The 19,978-nt window shown below is 42.2% G+C and overlaps 12 non-coding genes across 12 annotated transcripts; all 12 read left to right on the top strand.

Annotated features, from left to right (window-relative positions):
- The first annotated feature begins 2,534 nt into the window (after window positions 1-2,534).
- Window positions 2,535-2,641, top strand: trnal-uaa (transfer RNA leucine (anticodon UAA)). The gene is made up of 2 exons: window positions 2,535-2,572; window positions 2,597-2,641. It is a non-coding gene; the product is annotated as a tRNA-Leu (tRNA).
- A 1,504-nt stretch (window positions 2,642-4,145) lies between these two features.
- On the top strand, window positions 4,146-4,252 carry trnal-uaa (transfer RNA leucine (anticodon UAA)). Its single transcript has 2 exons — window positions 4,146-4,183; window positions 4,208-4,252. It is a non-coding gene; the product is annotated as a tRNA-Leu (tRNA).
- Window positions 4,253-5,068: 816 nt separating this feature from the next.
- Window positions 5,069-5,175, top strand: trnal-uaa (transfer RNA leucine (anticodon UAA)). Its single transcript has 2 exons — window positions 5,069-5,106; window positions 5,131-5,175. It is a non-coding gene; the product is annotated as a tRNA-Leu (tRNA).
- Window positions 5,176-6,247: 1,072 nt separating this feature from the next.
- Window positions 6,248-6,354, top strand: trnal-uaa (transfer RNA leucine (anticodon UAA)). The gene is made up of 2 exons: window positions 6,248-6,285; window positions 6,310-6,354. It is a non-coding gene; the product is annotated as a tRNA-Leu (tRNA).
- Window positions 6,355-8,524: 2,170 nt separating this feature from the next.
- trnal-uaa (transfer RNA leucine (anticodon UAA)) lies at window positions 8,525-8,631 on the top strand. The gene is made up of 2 exons: window positions 8,525-8,562; window positions 8,587-8,631. It is a non-coding gene; the product is annotated as a tRNA-Leu (tRNA).
- A 2,190-nt stretch (window positions 8,632-10,821) lies between these two features.
- On the top strand, window positions 10,822-10,928 carry trnal-uaa (transfer RNA leucine (anticodon UAA)). Its single transcript has 2 exons — window positions 10,822-10,859; window positions 10,884-10,928. It is a non-coding gene; the product is annotated as a tRNA-Leu (tRNA).
- A 1,073-nt stretch (window positions 10,929-12,001) lies between these two features.
- trnal-uaa (transfer RNA leucine (anticodon UAA)) lies at window positions 12,002-12,108 on the top strand. Its single transcript has 2 exons — window positions 12,002-12,039; window positions 12,064-12,108. It is a non-coding gene; the product is annotated as a tRNA-Leu (tRNA).
- A 1,355-nt stretch (window positions 12,109-13,463) lies between these two features.
- trnal-aag (transfer RNA leucine (anticodon AAG)) lies at window positions 13,464-13,546 on the top strand. The gene has a single exon. It is a non-coding gene; the product is annotated as a tRNA-Leu (tRNA).
- Window positions 13,547-14,057: 511 nt separating this feature from the next.
- Window positions 14,058-14,129, top strand: trnaq-cug (transfer RNA glutamine (anticodon CUG)). Its single transcript has one exon. It is a non-coding gene; the product is annotated as a tRNA-Gln (tRNA).
- A 2,447-nt stretch (window positions 14,130-16,576) lies between these two features.
- On the top strand, window positions 16,577-16,659 carry trnal-aag (transfer RNA leucine (anticodon AAG)). The gene has a single exon. It is a non-coding gene; the product is annotated as a tRNA-Leu (tRNA).
- Window positions 16,660-17,197: 538 nt separating this feature from the next.
- Window positions 17,198-17,269, top strand: trnaq-cug (transfer RNA glutamine (anticodon CUG)). Its single transcript has one exon. It is a non-coding gene; the product is annotated as a tRNA-Gln (tRNA).
- A 1,412-nt stretch (window positions 17,270-18,681) lies between these two features.
- On the top strand, window positions 18,682-18,753 carry trnaq-uug (transfer RNA glutamine (anticodon UUG)). Its single transcript has one exon. It is a non-coding gene; the product is annotated as a tRNA-Gln (tRNA).
- Window positions 18,754-19,978: the final 1,225 nt, after the last annotated feature.

Raw genomic sequence — 19,978 nt, 5'->3', positions numbered from 1 at the left:
AGATAGATCTTCATGTACAACAGCTCTAGAATCCTCAATAAGGCCCCAATCCATCTTAGACTGTTTTTCACCCATAGATCTCACTGAGCTAAGTTCAACTATCGCCTCCTCAAAACTAACAACATGTCTTTTAGACCCTGTTCCAACCAAATTGCTTAAAGATGTTCTACCTTTAATAGACACATTCATATTAGATTTGATTAACTTATCTTTAGAAACTGGCTATGTACCAAAGGCTTATAAAGTTGCTGTAATCAAACCATTACTTAAAAAACCCTGTCTTGATCCAGGTGATTTAGCCAACTATAGACCAATATCAAATCTCCCGTTTATTTCTAAAATCCTGGAAAAAGTAGTTGCAAAACAATTATGTGATCACCTTTACAGGAATAATTTGTATGAAGACTTTCAGTCAGGATTTAGAGTTCATCACAGTACAGAAACAGCACTGGTAAAAGTCTCCAATGATCTTCTCCTCGCTTCAGATAATGGACTTGTGTCCGTACTCGTCTTACTAGACCTTAGTGCCGCATTTGACACCATTGACCACAACATTTTATTACAGAGACTAGAACATAGATTTGGGATTAAAGGAACCACATTACATTGGTTTAAATCTTATCTGTCAGACAGATTCCAACTTGTTCATGTTAATGATGACTCTTCTTTATGCACCAAAGTTAGCTATGGAGTTCCACAGGGCTCTGTGTTAGGACCAATACTTTTTAATCTGTACATGTCACCTTTAGGCAAAATTATTAGGAAACATTCCATAAACTTCCACTGCTATGCAGATGATACCCAGCTCTATTTATCTGTGAAACCAGAAGATACTAACCAATTAGTCAAACTTGAAGCATGTCTAAAAGACATAAAGACCTGGATGTCCTACAATTTCCTACTTCTAAATTCAGACAAAACTGAAATCATCCTCTTTGGGCCTAAAAACATGAGAAATATGCTGTCTAACAATATAGTTACTTTAGATGACATAACTTTGGCCTCCAGTACTGCGGTGAGGAACCTTGGAGTTATTTTTGACCAGGATTTGGCATTTACGTCACATATAAGACAAATCTCTAGAACAGCCTTCTTCCACCTACGGAACATTGCTAAAATTAGAAGCATCCTGTCTCAAAGTGATGCCGAAAAACTGGTCCATGCATTTGTTACTTCTAGGTTGGACTACTGTAATTCCCTACTTCTGGGGTGTCCTAATAACTCTCTAAAAAGCCTTCAATTAATCCAAAATGCTGCAGCAAGAGTGCTGACTGGATTAGGAAAGAGAGATCATATTTCACCTTCACTAGCTTCTCTTCATTGGCTTCCCATAAAATCTAGAATAGAGTTCAAAACCCTCCTCCTTACATACAAAGCTCTTAATGGTCAAGCTCCATCATATTTAAAAGATCTCATAGTTCTGTATCGCCCGATTAGACCACTTCGATCCCAAAATACAGGCCTACTTGTGGTTCCCAGAGTTTGCAAAAGTAGAATGGGAGGCAGAGCCTTTAGCTATCAAGCTCCTCTCCTGTGGAACCAGCTTCCAATCCAAATTCGGGGAGCAGACACCCTCTCTACTTTTAAGACTAGGCTTAAAACCTTCCTTTTTGATAAAGATTATAGTTAAACTGCTCACTCAACCTGAACTAGCTTTTCTCTATACATTTACTTGTCACTACTGTATACCATTAATTCTATATCCTACAACCTGCACGATGCTTTGTTGTTGCTTTTTTGTTGTTTTGTTGTTGCTTTTCTTGTTGTTTTGTTGTTGCTTTTTGTTGTTGCTTTTTGTTGTTTTGTTGTTGCTTTTTTGTTGTTTTGTTGTTGCTTTTCGTTGTTGCTTTTCGTTGCTCTTTTCTTTTCTTTCTCCACTTTCCACTCACCCCAACCGGTCAAGGCAGATGGCCGCCCACCCTGAGCCTGGTTCTGCTGGAGGTTTCTCCCATTAAAGGGAGTTTTTCCTCTCCACTGTTGCCTAGGGCTTGCTCAAGGGGGATTTGTTGGGTTGCTTCTACATACTTGTGTAGTCTGGACTTTATTCTGTAAAGTGCCTTGAGATGACTTTGTTGTAAATTGGCGCTATATAAATAAAGTTGAATTGAATTGAATTGAATTGAAATCAGGTTTCCAATGAGGTTTCTCAAACTGTCCGTATATACGTAACAAAAGGCTGCAAGCCCCACGATGGATGCTGAGGTTTTCGAAAGAGAAGCAATTCAGAAAACCCAGCTGCAACTGCAGCCAGACTTGGCTGCTTGTACAAACGTTTTGCCAAACAAAATTAATCATCTAACCAACACTCCAACTGAGACCCACTAAGCTCACTTACAAGAGCTTCACTCACTTCATGTCACTGTCATAAGTTGTGCAAAGTCCCGACTGACGTCCTTTGAAGCTGAGACAAAGGTGAATATTGCAAGAAATGGAGACTTTTCTCAAGAACACCTTGAGTATGTTGATTGAATTAGAGAATAATAAACTAATGAGTTAGTTCCACTGTCCTAAAGAGTCAATTCCCACCAATGGCTGTCAGGATGGCCGAGCGGTCTAAGGTGCCAGACTTAAGAAAGGGCTCTTTACCCAAAAGGACTTCTGGTCTCCAATGGAGGCGTGGGTTCAAATCCCACTCCTGACATTTCTTCCCTCTGCATGTTGGTCATGATTTAGACATGTTTACATTTGACAACTTTAGCAACTCGTGATTGTCTTTTGTTGCACGAAGCAAAAGACATGGCGACACTATTGCATAATCCTTCTCTACCAGATACCAATGTGCTGCTGAGATGATGCTGCCGCAACATTCTTACGAGAACGCACCTCGGGCACTCCTGGCAGTAATTTCTGACAACTGACGCTCCACATCAACTCACGTCAAGTGAGGTGGCCATGATGTGCATGCAAACGGTTAGTTCAAAGCAATATATTCCAAGCGTAATACTTACTGTCCGAGGAAGATGCTGAAAACAAACGGCTAAATAGTTGCAATTGATCTAAAAGTGATTGCTGAAACAGAGTGGGACTTTGCTCAAACACGCCTGGAAATATGTTGCTTTATTGAGGATCAAAAGGTCTTTTCAGGAGTTCAGTTTCAGGAGACCCACACTAAAACGGCAGAAAAACTTGATCTCTTGTCCAGCTGAAAATGAAAGTCACTTCTGGCAATTACACACAGTAAAGTAGCCAAATTACAGTCGGCATTCTCAGGGGAGCTGATTTCAAAAACTGAGGTATGGAAACTGACTTTACCCGACTAGATACCAGTCGGAGAACGCCAATTTCGTTGTCGTTTATAAACGTAACCATGTTTCCAATCCGGTTTCTCAAACTGTGCGTATATAAGTAAGAAAAGGCTGCAAGCCCCATGATGGATGCTGAGGTTTTCGAAAGAGAAGCAATTCAGAAAACCCAGCTGCAACTGCAGCCAGACTTGGCTGCTTGTACAATCGTTTTGCCAAACAAAATTAATCATCTAACCAACAATCCAACTGAGACCCACTAAACTCACTTACAAGAGCTTTACTCACTTCACGCACAACTGATGCTCCACTTTAACTCACGTCAAATGAGGTGGCCATGATGTGCACCCAAACGGTTAGTTCAAAGCAATATATTCCAAGCCTAAGACTTACTGTCTGGAGGAAGATGCTGAAAACAAACGGCTAAACAGTTGCAGTTGATCTAAAAGTGATTGCTGAAACAAAGTGGGACTTTGCGCAAACACACCTGGAAATCAGGTTTCCAATGAGGTTTCTCAAACTGTGCGTATATACGTAACAAAAGGCTGCAAGCCCCATGATGGATGCTGAGGTTTTCGAAAGAGAAGCTATTCAGAAAACCCAGCTGCAACTGCAGCCAGACTTGGCTGCTTGTACAATCGTTTTGCCAAACAAAATTAATCATCTAACCAACAATCCAACTGAGACCCACTAAACTCACTTACAAGAGCTTCACTCACTTCATGTCACTGTCATAAGTTGTGCAAAGTCCCGACTGACGTCCTTTCAAGCTGAGACAAAGGTGAATATTGCAAGAAATGGAGACTTTTCTCAAGAACACCTTGAGTATGTGGATTGAATTAGAGAATAATAAACTAATGAGTTAGTTCCACTGTCCTAAAGAGTCAATTCCCACCAATGGCTGTCAGGATGGCCGAGCGGTCTAAGGCGCAAGACTTAAGCAAGGGCTCTTTCCCCAAAGGGACTTCTGGTCTCCAATGGAGGCGTGGGTTCAAATCCCACTCCTGACATTTCTTCCCTCTGCATGTTGGTCATGATTTAGACATGTTTGTATTTCACAACTTTAGCAACTCGTGATTGTCTTTTGATGCACGAAGCAAAAGACATGGCGACACTATTGCATAATCCTTCTCTACCAGATACCAATGTGCTGCTGAGATGATGCTGCCGCAACATTCTTACGAGAATGCACCTCGGGCACTCCTGGCAGTAATTTCTGACAACTGACGCTCCACATCAACTCACGTCAAGTGAGGTGGCAATGATGTGCATGCAAACGGTTAGTTCAAAGCAATATATTCCAAGCGTAAGACTTACTGTCCGAAGAAGATGCTGAAAACAAACTGCTAAATAGTTGCAGTTGATCTAAAAGTGATTGCTGAAACAAAGTGGGACTTTGCGCAAACACACCTGGAAATCAGGTTTCCAATGAGGTTTCTCAAACTGTCCGTATATACGTAACAAAAGGCTGCAAGCCCCACGATGGATGCTGAGGTTTTCGAAAGAGAAGCAATTCAGAAAACCCAGCTGCAACTGCAGCCAGACTTGGCTGCTTGTACAAACGTTTTGCCAAACAAAATTAATCATCTAACCAACACTCCAACTGAGACCCACTAAGCTCACTTACAAGAGCTTCACTCACTTCATGTCACTGTCATAAGTTGTGCAAAGTCCCGACTGACGTCCTTTGAAGCTGAGACAAAGGTGAATATTGCAAGAAATGGAGACTTTTCTCAAGAACACCTTGAGTATGTTGATTGAATTAGAGAATAATAAACTAATGAGTTAGTTCCACTGTCCTAAAGAGTCAATTCCCACCAATGGCTGTCAGGATGGCCGAGCGGTCTAAGGTGCCAGACTTAAGAAAGGGCTCTTTCCCCAAAAGGACTTCTGGTCTCCAATGGAGGCGTGGGTTCAAATCCCACTCCTGACATTTCTTCCCTTTGCATGTTGATCATGATTAAGACATGTTTGTATTTTACAACTTTAGCAACTCGTGATTGTCTTTTGTTGCACAAAGCAAAAGACATGGCGACACTATTGCATAATCCTTCTCTACCAGATACCAATGTTCTGCTGAGATGATGCTGCCGCAACATTCTTACGAGAACGCACCTCGGGCACTCCTGGCAGTAATTTCTGACAACTGACGCTCCACATCAACTCACGTCAAGTGAGGTGGCCATGATGTGCATGCAAACGGTTAGTTCAAAGCAATATATTCCAAGCGTAATACTTACTGTCCGAGGAAGATGCTGAAAACAAACGGCTAAATAGTTACAGTTGATCTAAAAGTGATTGCTGAAACAGAGTGGGACTTTGCTAAAACACGCCTGGAAATATGTTGCTTTATTGAGGATCAAAAGGTCTTTTCAGGAGTTCAGTTTCAGGAGACCCACACTAAAACGGCAGAAAAACTTGATCTCTTGTCCAGCTGAAAATGAAAGTCACTTCCGGCAATTACACACAGTAAAGTAGCCAAATTAAAATCGGCTTTCTCAGGGGAGCTGATTTCACAAACTAAGGTATGGAAACTGACCTTACCCGACTAGATACCAGTCGGAGAACGCCAATTTGTTGTCGTTTATAAACGTAACCATGTTTCCAATCAGGTTTCTCAAACTGTGCGTATATAAGTAAGAAAAGGCTGCAAGCCCCATGATGGATTCTGATGTTTTCGAAAGAGAAGCAATTCAGAAAACCCAGCTGCAACTGCAGCCAGACTTGGCTGCTTGTACAATCGTTTTGCCAAACAAAATTAATCATCTAACCAACAATCCAACTGAGACCCACTAAACTCACTTACAAGAGCTTCACTCACTTCATGTGACTGTCATAAGTTGTGCAAAGTCCCGACTGACGTCCTTTCAAGCTGAGACAAAGGTGAATATTGCAAGAAATGGAGACTTTTCTCAAGAACACCTTGAGCATGTTGATTGAATTAGAGAATAATAAACTAATGAGTTAGTTCCACTGTCCTAAAGAGTCAATTCCCACCAATGGCTGTCAGGATGGCCGAGCGCTCTAAGGCGCCAGACTTAAGCAAGGGCTCTTTCCCCAAAGGGACTTCTGTTCTCCAAAGGAGGCGTGGGTTCAAATCCCACTCCTGACATTTCTTCCCTCTGCATGTTGGTCATGATTTAGACATGTTTGCATTTGACAACTTTAGCAACTCGTGATTGTCTTTTGTTGCACAAAGCAAAAGACATGGCGACACTATTGCATAATCCTTCTCTACCAGATACGAATGTGCTGCTGAGATGATGCTGCCGCAACATTCTTACGAGAATGCACCTCGGGCACTACTGACAGTAATTTCTGACAACTGACGCTCAACATCAACTCACGTCAAGTGAGGTGGGCATGATGTGCATGCAAACGGTTAGTTCAAAGCAATATATTCCAAGCGTAAGACTTACTGTCCGAAGAAGATGCTAAAAACAAACGGCTAAATAGTTGCAGCTGATCTTAAAGTGATTGCTGAAACAAAGTGGGACTTTGCGCAAACACACCTGGAAATCAGGTTTCCAATGAGGTTTCTCAAACTGTCCGTATATACGTAACAAAAGGCTGCAAGCCCCACGATGGATGCTGAGGTTTTCGAAAGAGAAGCAATTCAGAAAACCCAGCTGCAACTGCAGCCAGACTTGGCTGCTTGTACAAACGTTTTGCCAAACAAAATTAATCATCTAACCAACACTCCAACTGAGACCCACTAAACTCACTTACAAGAGCTTTACTCACTTCACGCACAACTGACGCTCCACATTAACTCACGTCAAGTGAGGTGGCCATGATGTGCACCCAAACGGTTAGTTCAAAGCAATATATTCCAAGCCTAAGACTTACTGTCTGGAGGAAGATGCAGAAAACAAACTGCTAAATAGTTGCAGTTGATCTAAAAGTGATTGCTGAAACAAAGTGGAACTTTGCGCAAACACACCTGGAAATCAGGTTTCCAATGAGGTTTCTCAAACTGTGCGTATATACGTAACAAAAGGCTGCAAGCCCCACGATGGATGCTGAGGTTTTCGAAAGAGAAGCAATTCAGAAAACCCAGCTGCAACTGCAGCCAGACTTGGCTGCTTGTACAAAAGTTTTGCCAAACTAAATTAATCATCTAACCAACACTCCAACTGAGACCCACTAAACTCACTTACAAGAGCTTCATTCACTTCATGTCACTGTCATAAGTTGTGCAAAGTCCCGACTGACGTCCTTTCAAGCTGAGACAAAGGTGAATATTGCAAGAAATGGAGACTTTTCTCAAGAACACCTTGAGTATGTTGATTGAATTAGAGAATAATAAACTAATGAGTTAGTTCCACTGTCCTAAAGAGTCAATTCCCACCAATGGCTGTCAGGAGGGCCGAGCGGTCTAAGGCGCAAGACTTAAGCAAGGGCTCTTTCCCCAAAGGGACTTCTGGTCTCCAATGGAGGCGTGAGTTCAAATCCCACTCCTAACATTTCTTCCCTCTGCATGTTGGTCATGATTTAGACATGTTTGTATTTGACAACTTTAGCAACTTGTGATTGTCTTTTGTTGCACAAAGCAAAAGACATGGCGACACTATTGCATAATCCTTCTCTACCAGATACCAATGTGCTGCTGAGATGATGCTGCCGCAACATTCTTACGAGAATGCACCTCGGGCACTCCTGGCAGTAATTTCTGACAACTGACGCTCCACATCAACTCACGTCAAGTGAGGTGGCCATGATGTGCATGCAAACGGTTAGTTCAAAGCAATATATTCCAAGCGTAAGACTTACTGTCCGAAGAAGATGCTGAAAACAAACGGCTAAATAGTTGCAGTTGATCTAAAAGTGATTGCTGAAACAAAGTGGGACTTTGTGCAAACACAACTGGAAATCAGGTTTCCAATGAGGTTTCTCAAACTGTCCGTATATACGTAACAAAAGGCTGCAAGCCCCATGATGGAGGCTGAGGTTTTCGAAAGAGAAGCAATTCAGAAAACCCAGCTGCAACTGCAGCCAGACTTGGCTGCTTGTACAAACGTTTTGCCAAACAAAATTAATCATCTAACCAACACTCCAACTGAGACCCACTAAACTCACTTACAAGAGCTTCACTCACTTCATGTCACTGTCATAAGTTGTGCAAACTCCCGACTGACGTCATTTCAAGCTGAGACAAAGGTGAATATTGCAAGAAATGGAGACTTTTCTCAAGAACACCTTGAGTATGTTGATTGAATTAGAGAATAATGAACTAATGAGTTAGTTCCACTGTCCTAAAGAGTCAATTCCCACAAATGGCTGTCAGGATGGCCGAGCGGTCTAAGGCGCCAGCCTTAAACAAGGGCTCTTTCCCCAAAGGGACTTCTGGTCTTCAATGGAGGCGTGTGTTCAAATCCCACTCCTGACATTTCTTCCCTCTGCATGTTGGTCATTATTTAGACATGTTTGTATTTGACAACTTTAGCAACTCGTGATTGTCTTTTGTTGCACAAAGCAAAAGACATGGCGACACTATTGCATAATCCTTCTCTACCAGATACCAATGTGCTGCTGAGATGATGCTGCCGCAACATTCTTACGAGAATGCACCTCGGGCACTCCTGGTAGTAATTTCTGACAACTGATGCTCCACATCAACTCACGTCAAGTCAGGTGGCCATGATGTGCATGCAAACGGTTAGTTCAAAGGAATATATTCCAAGCGTAATACTTACTGTCCGAGGAAGATGCTGAAAACAAACGGCTAATTAGTTGCAGCTGATCTAAAAGTGATTGCTGAAACAGAGTGGGACTTTGCTCAAACACGCCTGGAAATATGTTGCTTTATTGTGGATCAAAAGGTCTTTTCAGGAGTTCAGTTTCTGCAGACCCACACTATAACTGCAGAAAAACTTGATCTCTTGTCCAGCTGAAAATGAAAGTCACTTCCGGCAATTACACACAGTAAAGTAGCCAAATTACAGTCGGCTTTCTCAGGGGAGCTGATTTCACAAACTGAGGTATGGAAACTGACTTTACCCGACTAGATACCAGTCGGAGAACGCCGATTTCGTTGTCGTTTATAAACGTAACCATGTTTCCAATCAGGTTTCTCAAACTGTGCGTATATAAGTAACAAAAGGCTGCAAGCCCCATGATGGATGCTGAGGTTTTCGAAAGAGAAGCAATTCAGAAAACCCAGCTGCAACTGCAGCCAGACTTGGCTGCTTGTACAAACGTTTTGCCAAACAAAATTAATCATCTAACCAACACTCCAACTGAGACCCACTAAACTCACTTACAAGAGCTTTACTCACTTCACGCACAACCGACGCTCCACATTAACTCACGTCAAGTGAGGTGGCCATGATGTGCACCCAAACGGTTAGTTCAAAGCAATATATTCCAAGCCTAAGACTTACTGTCTGGAGGAAGATGCTGAAAACAAATGGCTAAATAGTTGCAACTGATCTAAAAGTGATTGCTGAAACAGAGTGGGACTTTGCTCAAACACGCCTGGAAATATGTTGCTTTATTGAATATCAAAAGGTCTTTTCAGGAGTTCAGTTTCAGGAGACCCACACTAAAACGGCAGAAAAACTTGATCTCTTGTCCAGCTGAAAATGAAAGTCACTTCCGGCAATTACACACAGTAAAGTAGCCAAATTAAAATCGGCTTTCTCAGGGAGCTGATTTCACAAACTAAGGTATGGAAACTGACCTTACCCGAATAGATACCAGTCGGAGAACGCCAATTTGTTGTCGTTTATAAACGTAACCATGTTTCCAATCAGGTTTCTCAAACAGTGCGTATATAAGTAAGAAAAGGCTGCAAGCCCCATGATGGATTCTGATATTTTCGAAAGAGAAGCAATTCAGAAAACCCAGCTGCAACTGCAGCCAGACTTGGCTGCTTGTACAAACGTTTTGCCAAACAAAATTAATCATCTAACCAACACTCCAACTGAGACCCACTAAACTCACTTACAAGAGCTTTACTCACTTCACGCACAACTGAGGCTCCACTTTAACTCACGTCAAATGAGGTGGCCATGATGTGCACCCAAACGGTTAGTTCAAAGCAATATATTCCAAGCCTAAGACTTACTGTCTGGAGGAAGATGCAGAAAACAAACTGCTAAATAGTTGCAGTTGATCTAAAAGTGATTGCTGAATCAAAGTGGGACTTTGCGCAAACACACCTGGAAATCAGGTTTCCAATGAGGTTTCTCAAACTGTGCGTATATACGTAACAAAAGGCTGCAAGCCCCACGATGGATGCTGAGGTTTTTGAAAGAGAAGCAATTCAGAAAACCGAGCTGCGACTGCAGCCAGACTTGGCTGCTTGTACAAACGTTTTGCCAAACAAAATTAATCATCTAACCAACACTCCAACTGAGACCCACTAAACTCACTTACAAGAGCTTCACTCAGTTCATGTCACTGTCATAAGTTGTGCAAAGTCCCGACTGACGTCCTTTCAAGCTGAGACAAAGGTGAATATTGCAAGAAATGGAGACTTTTCTCAAGAACACCTTGAGTATGTTGATTGAATTAGAGAATAATAAACTAATGAGTTAGTTCCACTGTCCTAAAGAGTCAATTCTCACCAATGGCTGTCAGGATGGCCGAGCGGTCTAAGGCGCCAGACTTAAGCAAGGGCTCTTTCCCCAATGGGACTTCTGGTCTCCAATGGAGGCGTAAGTTCAAATCCCACTCCTGACATTTCTTCCCTCTGCATGTTGGTCATGATTTAGACATGTTTGTATTTGACAACTTTAGCAACTCGTGATTGTATTTTGTTGCACAAAGCAAAAGACATGGCGACACTATTGCATAATCCTTCTCTACCAGATACCAATGTGCTGCTGAGATGATGCTGCCGCAACATTCTTACGAGAATGCACCTCGTGCACTCCTGGTAGTAATTTCTGACAACTGACGCTCCACATCAACTCACGTCAAGTCAGGTGGCCATGATGTGCATGCAAACGGTTAGTTCAAAGCAATATATTCCAAGCGTAATACTTACTGTCCGAGGAAGATGCTGAAAACAAACGGCTAAATAGTTGCAGCTGATCTAAAAGTGATTGCTGAAACAGAGTGGGACTTTGCTCAAACACGCCTGGAAATATGTTGCTTTATTGAGGATCAAAAGGTCTTTTCAGGGGTTCAGTTTCTGCAGACCCACACTATAACTGCAGAAAAACTTGATCTCTTGTCCAGCTGAAAATGAAAGTCACTTCCGGCAATTACACACAGTAAAGTAGCCAAATTACAGTCAGCTTTCTCAGGGGAGCTGATTTCACAAACTGAGGTATGGAAACTGACTTTACCCGACTAGATACCAGTCGGAGAACGCCAATTTCGTTGTCGTTTATAAACGTAACCATGTTTCCAATCAGGTTTCTCAAACTGTGCGTATATAAGTAACAAAAGGCTGCAAGCCCCATGATGGATGCTGAGGTTTTCGAAAGAGAAGCAATTCAGAAAACCCAGCTGCAACTGCAGCCAGACTTGGCTGCTTGTACAATCGTTTTGCCAAACAAAATTAATCATCTAACCAACAATCCAACTGAGACCCACTAAACTCACTTACAAGAGCTTCACTCACTTCATGTCACTGTCATAAGTTGTGCAAAGTCCCGAATGACGTCCTTTCAAGCTGAGACAAAGGTGAATATTGCAAGAAATGGAGACATTTCTCAAGAACACCTTGAGTATGTTGATTGAATTAGAGAATAATAAACTAATGAGTTAGTTCCACTGTCCTAAAGAGTCAATCCCCACCAATGGCTGTCAGGATGGCCGAGCGGTCTAAGGCGCCAGACTTAAGCAAGGGCTCTTTCCCCAAAGGGACTTCTGGTCTCCAATGGAGGCGTGGGTTCAAATCCCACTCCTGACATTTCTTCCCTCTGCATGTTGGTCATGATTTAGACATGTTTGTATTTGACAACTTTAGCAACTCGTGATTGTCTTTTGATGCACAAAGCAAAAGACATGGCGACACTACTGCATAATCCTTCTCTACCAGATACCAATGTGCTGCTGAGATGATGCTGCCGCAACATTCTTACGAGAATGCACCTCGGGCACTCCTGGCAGTAATTTCTGACAACTGACGCTCCACATCAACTCACGTCAAGTCAGGTGGCCATGATGTGCATGCAAACGGTTAGTTCAAAGCAATATATTCCAAGCGTAATACTTACTGTCCGAGGAAGATGCTGAAAACAAACGGCTAAATAGTTGCAGCTGATCTAAAAGTGATTGCTGAAACAAAGTGGGACTTTGTGCAAACACAACTGGAAATCAGGTTTCCAATGAGGTTTCTCATACTGTCCGTATATACGTAACAAAAGGCTGCAAGCCCCACGATGGATGCTGAGGTTTTCGAAAGAGAAGCAATTCAGAAAACCCAGCTGCAACTGCAGCCAGACTTGGCTGCTTGTACAAACGTTTTGCCAAACAAAATTAATCATCTACCCAACACTCCAACTGAGACCCACTAAACTCTCTTACAAGAGCTTTACTCACTTCACGCACAACTGACGCTCCACTTTAAATTACGTCAAATGAGGTGGCCATGATGTGCACCCAAACGGGTAGTTCAAAGCAATATATTCCAAGCCTAAGACTTACTGTCTGGAGGAAGATGCAGAAAACAAACTGCTAAATAGTTGCAGTTGATCTAAAAGTGATTGCTGAAACAAAGTGGGACTTTGCGCAAACACACCTGGAAATCAGGTCTCCAATGAGGTTAGTGTAGAACGAGTAAAACCAGCTCGTCCTTTGAGCTGTGTTGCTGGTCTCAGGATTTAATGTGCAATAAATGCAGGCAACTTTGGCAACAGTTCTTTCTTTTGTGCTCCATTCAATGACTCTAGGACTCTACCAAATGACGTGGTTCAATTAATGTAATGCAATAATTGGATACTGGTTACTCTAAGAACTCTTTTTCTGGAGTTTGCTGAAAAACTGAATGTATATGTTAAAACTCTATGAATTGATGTCTTGCCAGTAAAGGGCAGAAGAACACCAATACCAGCTGACAGGTGTGTAGTGTCTTAATCAACAAGCTCTTTTTTGCCTGAGACATACCATACTTCACGCATCCATCACTGATGGCCAGGGTAGCAATAAACCGATAAAGAGATAGGCTGATGACGAGTTTGCACATTTGATTTACAATAATTACGCCTAATCTAAATGCTGTCTTTGCGCATTTTTTTTGGAGTACCAAACCAAGCCTGTTCTGTTGTCAGGATGGCCGAGCGGTCTAAGGCGCTGCGTTAAGGTTGCAGTCTCTCCTGGAGGCGTGGGTTCGAATCCCACTTCTGACAAATGTTGTTTTTTAAGGACAACAGCTGACACTTGGAAAACACATTGGATCCATTCTTCCACATTCGTCAGAGGTGGGGAACCACCTAAGGTGTGTTCAATCAGACAGAAAGTGCAGGAGCAGTGGGTAAAGCACGGATAGCTGACAAGCAAGCAGGGCTGTGGAGCTCAAGGAGCATGGCTTTGGCACCCCTCTAGTTACGTATCAAAGGTAGTCTTTCATCTATGCCCTATAATCACTAATGAGAGTCTATTTGACTGACTGTATTGGCCAAATCCATAGATTTTCATGTTATACAAGTTACAGTGCATCTGGATAGATGCAATGAACATCACACACTGAGATAAAAGTGACACAGTGCTTAGATGTACCCAAACTGCCTCGTATTGACATTTTTTTAGTTTGCTACATGATCAGCCAAATCTCCAAGTTGTCAAGTTGGAGACAATAATGAAATGAATCAAATTGTGTGGAAGAACCTGTTCAACAACATAAAGCTAGCAATGTGGAAAGGTTCCATGGTGTAATGGTGAGCACTCTGGACTCTGAATCCAGCGATCCGAGTTCAAATCTCGGTGGGACCTACTGTTGGCAGGTTGTAGCTTTTCTCGATGCAATGATTGACTCGGTTACTCCACCAACTGGGAGACTCACAGTGGCATTGTCATGGAGCTCATCTTGTTCCAGAAACAGAATACTATGTGCACTAAACACTCATGACAAGTCTAAAAAAACTGAAACCGGCACAGAAATGAGGCCAAGCCTGCACGATGGTTCAAAATAAACACACTCTTAGCTAAGTATCCTTGCTGATCTCTGTCACATAATGCTAAAAACACATTTTGGGCATTCCATTCAAGTTTGGGCATGAAGTGCGATCCCAGACACAATCCCCAATTCCTCTTTTATAACCCTACCCTAGTTTTCAAGTGCTTCCTTATTTTTGTCATAAGGGTTAGTATTTGAAATATATTAAAAATAGTGTCTGTGTAACACTGTTCACTTTTCCAGTGCACACTTGCTTCATTTGGCAGCATCTGGAGATTCCCTGGTGTATAGGTAAGCACTCTGGACTATGAATCCAGCAATCTGAGTTCAAATCACGATGGGACCTGTTATACTGTAGAATAAATAAAACCAGCTGGACCTTTAAGCTGGCTTGCTGTTCTCAGGTTTTAATGTGCAATAAATGCAGGCAACTTTGGCAACAGTTCTTTCTCTTATGCTCCATTCAATGACTTTAGTACTCTACCAAATGAAGTGGTTCAATTAATATAATGCAATATTTGGATACTGGTTACCTTTTCTGGAGTTTGCTGAAAAACTGAATGTATATGTTAAAGCTCTATGAATTGATGTCTTGCCAGTAAAGGGCAGAAGAACACCAATACCAGCTGACAGGTGTGTAGTGTCTTAATCAACAAGCTCTTTTTTGCCTGAGACATACCATACTTCACGCATCCATCACTGATGGCCAGGGTAGCAAGTCAAGTCAAGTCAAGTCAAGTGGCTTTTATTGTCATTTCTACTATACACAGTGGTACACAGTACACAGTAGAAACGAGATAACGTTTCTCCAAGAACCAAGGTGCTACAAACAACACAAGCTATAATAAAGTGCATCGAGTGCAACCAAGTGCAAACAGTGCAGACGAAAAAACAGTACAGACGGACAGTGTAGACAGACAACACAAGTAACACAGGACAGGACACAAGACACAAGACCCAAGACAGTGCCGACCAGTAAACCTACTGTATACTATTTTACAGTACAGTACAGTTCAGTTAAGTGTGCTAGGGGTGTTAAAAAAAAGAGCAGCATGTAAACGGTATAGTGCATTTAAATGTCCAGCATGTAAAAAAAGTGCAATTGCATTGGAATGTGCAAAAAAAAAACAGCAGGTAAACAGTGTAGTGCAGTAAATGTAGAATGATAAAAGTAAATAAATAATAAATAAGTGGTGGTGGAATGAGATGAGTAGTGAGTGATGAGAATGTGCTGAGTTCGGTTTGCAGTGTGTTTAAGTTCTATTTCAGTTCTGTGTGTTGAGGAGCCTGATGGCTTGTGGGAAAAAACTGTTGCATAGTCTGGATGTGGTGGCCCGAATGCTTCGGAACCTCTTTCCTGATGGCAGGAGTGTGAAGAGTGTGTGTGATGGGTGTGTGGGGTCGTCCACAATGCTGTTGGCTTTGCGGATGCAGCGTGTGGTGTAAATGTGCATGATAGAGGGCAGAGAGACTCCGATGATCTTCTCAGCTGTCCTCACTATCCTCTGTAGGGTCTTGCGATCCGCGACGGTGCAGTTCCCAAACCAGGCAGTGATGCAGCTGCTCAGGATGCTCTCAATGGTCCCTCTGTAGAACATGGTCAGGATGGGGGGAGGGAGATGGGCTTTCCTCAGCCTTCTCAGGAAGTAGAGACGCTGCTGGGCCTTCTTGGTGATGGAGCTGGTGTTGACTGACCAGGTGAGGTTGTCCGCCAGATGAACACCAAGGAATTTGGTGCTCTTGACTATCTCCACTGAGGATCCATCGATGATCAATGGAGAATGGTCACCCTGTGCTCTCCTGAAGTCCACAACCATCTCTTTAGTTTTGTCAACGTTCAGAGACAGGTTGTTTCCTCCACACCAGGCTGTTAATCGTTGCACGTTGCACCTCCTCTCTGTAGGCTGACTCGTCGTTCTTGCTGATTAGACCCACCACGGTCGTGTCATCAGCAAACTTGACTATGTGGTTTGAGCTGTGCATTGCTACACAGTCGTGCGTCAGCAGAGTGAACAGCAGAGGGCTGAGCACAAAGCCCTGAGGGGCTCCAGTGCTCAGTGTGGTGGTGCTGGAGATGTTGTTCCCGATCCGGACTGACTGGGGTCTCCCAGTCAGGAAGTCCAGAATCCAGTTGCAACTTCAATAAACTGATAAAGAGATAGGCTGATGACGAGTTTGCACATTTGATTTACAATAATTATGCCTAATCTAAATGCTGTCTTTGCGCATTTTTTTTGGAGTACCAAACCAAGCCTGTTCTGTTGTCAGGATGGCCGAGCGGTCTAAGGCGCTGCGTTAAGGTCGCAGTCTCTCCTGGAGGCGTGGGTTGGAATCCCACTTCTGACAAATGTTGTTTTTTAAGGACAACAGCTGACACTTGGAAAACACATTGGATCCATTCTTCCACATTCGTCAGAGGTAGGGAACCACCTATTCTCCAAGACTGCTTACCTGGATAAGGTGTGTTCAATCAGACAGAAAGTGCAGGAGCAATGGGTAAAGCACGGATAGCTGACAAACAAGCAGGGCTGTGTAGCTCAAGGAGCATGGCTTTGGCACTCCACTAGTTACGTATCAAAGGTAGTCTTTCATCTATGCCCTATAATCACTAATGAGAGTCCATTTGAGACTGACTCTATTGGCCAAATCCATAGATTTTGATGTTATACAAGTTACATTGCATCTGGATAGATGCAATGAACATCACACACTGAGATAAAAGTGACACAGTGCTTAGATGTACCCAAACCGCCTCGTATTGACATTTTTTTAGTTTGCTACATGATCAGCCAAATCTCCAAGTTGTCAAGTTGGAGACAATAATGAAATGAATCAAATTGTGTGGAAGAACTTGTTCAACAACATTAAGCTAGCAATGTGGAAAGGTTCCATGGTGTAATAGTGAGCACTCTGGACTCTGAATCCAGCGATCCGAGTTCAAATCTCGGTGGGACCTACTGTGGGCAGGTTGTAGCTTTCATTGATCCAATGAATGACTCGGTTACTCCACCAACTGGGAGACTCACAGTGGCATTGTCATGGAGCTCATCTTGTTCCAGAAACAGAATACTATGTGCACTAAACACTCATGACAAATCCAAAAAAACTGATACCGGCACAGAAATGACGCCAAGCCTGCACGATGGTTTAAAATAATAATCCTTGCTGATCTCTGTCACATAATGATAAAAACACATTTTGGGCATGAAGTGCGATCCCACACACAATCCCCAATTCCTCTTTTATAACCCTACCCTAGTTTTCAAGTGCTTCCTTATTTTTGTCATAAGGGTTAGTATTTGAAATATATTAAAAATAGTGTCTGTGTAACACTGTTCACTTTTCCAGTGCACACTTGCTTCATTTGGCAGCATCTGGAGATTCCCTGGTGTATAGGTAAGCACTTTGGACTATGAATCCAGCAATCTGAGTTCAAATCACGATGGGACCTGTTATACTGTAGAATAAATAAAACCAGCTGGACCTTTAAGCTGGCTTGCTGTTCTCAGGTTTTAATGTGCAATAAATGCAGGCAACTTTGGCAACAGTTCTTTCTCTTATGCTCCATTCAATGACTTTAGTACTCTACCAAATGACGTGGTTCAATTAATATAATGCAATATTTGGATACTGGTTACCTTTTCTGGAGTTTGCTGAAAAACTGAATGTATATGTTAAAGCTCTATGAATTGATGTCTTGCCAGTAAAGGGCAGAAGAACACCAATACCAGCTGACAGGTGTGTAGTGTCTTAATCAACAAGCTCTTTTTTGCCTGAGACATACCATACTTCACGCATCCATCACTGATGGCCAGGGTAGCAATAAACCGATAAAGAGATAGGCTGATGACGAGTTTGCACATTTGATTTACAATAATTACGCCTAATCTAAATGCTGTCTTTGCGCATTTTTTTTTGGAGTACCAAACCAAGCCTGTTCTGTTGTCAGGATGGCCGAGCGGTCTAAGGCGCTGCGTTCAGGTCACAGTCTCTCCTGGAGGTGTGGGTTTGAATCCCACTTCTGACAAATGTTGGATTTTATGGACAACAGCTGACACTTGGAAAACACATTCTCCCACAGTAGTCAAAGGTGGGGAACCACCTATTGTCCAATGTTGCTTACCTGGATGAATTCATAGACTTTGATGTTATACAAGTTACAGTTCTTCTGGATAGATGCAATGAACATCACACACAGAGATAAGAGTGACACAGTGCTTAGATGTACCCAAACTTCCTTGTATTGACAATTTTATAGTTTGCTACATGATCACCCAATCTCCAAGTTGTCAATATGCACACAATACTGAAATTAATCAAATCGTCTGGAAGAAACTGCTCAACAAAAGTAGCCTAACAATGTAAAATGGTTCCATGGTGTAATGGTGAGCACTCTGGACTTTGAGTCCAGTGATCCGAGTTCAAATCTCGGTGGAACCTACTGCTGGCTAGTTGTAGGTTTTTTTGCCCCAATGAGTGACTCAGTTACTCCACCAACTGGGAGACACACAGTGGCATTGTCAACGAGCTCATCTTGTTCCAGAGACATAGAGTACTTTGTGCAATCAACACTCATGGCAAGTGTTTAAAGAACTATTACAGGGAGAGAGATGAGGCAAAGGTTGCACAATGGTTTACGATAGACACACTCTTAAGTAAATATCCTTGCGGATCTCATTCAGATAATGCTAAAAACACATTTTGGGCATGAAGTGCGATCCCAGACACAATCCCAAATTCCTAATTTATAACCCTACCCCTCGTTTTCAAGTGCTTCCCTATTTTTGTGTTTCACACCAAACAGAGTCATAAGGTCTAGTAGTTGAAATATCTCCCTGTGAAATGCAATAAGCCTTGAAACCCCAGTCAAGCATCTGAGTGTTCAGGACTGCTCAGTAAAACCACAGACTGTTAAAACTGTTGTCTGTGTAACACTGTTCACATTTCCAGTGCACACATTCTTCATTTGGCAGCATCTGGAGATTCCCTGGTGTATAGGTAAGCACTCTGGACTGGGAATCCAGGGATCTGAATTCAAATCAACAAGAGGAGTTAATCATAATAACCTAATAAAAGTTAAGACTACTCCTCTTACAGAACAAAACCCCAAAACTATTAAATGTGGATTATTAAATATCAGATCTCTCTCTTCTAAATCTCTGTTAGTAAATGACTTAATAAGTGATCATCGATTCGATTTATTTTGTCTCACTGAAACTTGGTTGCAGCAGGAAGAATATGTCAGTTTAAATGAGTCAACACCCCCAAGTCATATTAATTATTATGTTCCTAGAAGCACAGGCAGAGGTGGAGGAGTTGCAGCAATCTTCCATTCTAGCTTATCAATAAACCCTAGACCTAAACATAGTTATAACTCATTTGAAAGCCTTACTCTTAGCCTTTCACACCCAAACTGGTAAACTCAAAAACCACTATTATTTGTTATCGTGTACCGTCCTCCAGTCCCTTATTCAGAGTTTTTGATTGAATTTTCTGATTTTCTATCTGATTTAGTGCTTAGTACAGATAAAGTCATTATAGTGGGTGACTTTAACATTCATGTAGATGCTGACAGTAACTGCCTGAGCACTGCATTTAATTCATTATTAGATTCAATTGGTTTTTCCCAAAATGTAAATAAACCCACTCACTGTTTTAGTTACAC

This window comes from Channa argus, unplaced genomic scaffold, assembly GCF_033026475.1.
Source record: "Channa argus isolate prfri unplaced genomic scaffold, Channa argus male v1.0 Contig080, whole genome shotgun sequence".
Taxonomy (NCBI): Eukaryota; Metazoa; Chordata; class Actinopteri; order Anabantiformes; family Channidae; genus Channa; species Channa argus.
The sequence above is the reverse complement of the archived record's forward strand: the minus strand, read 5'-3'. Positions and strand labels throughout refer to the sequence as shown.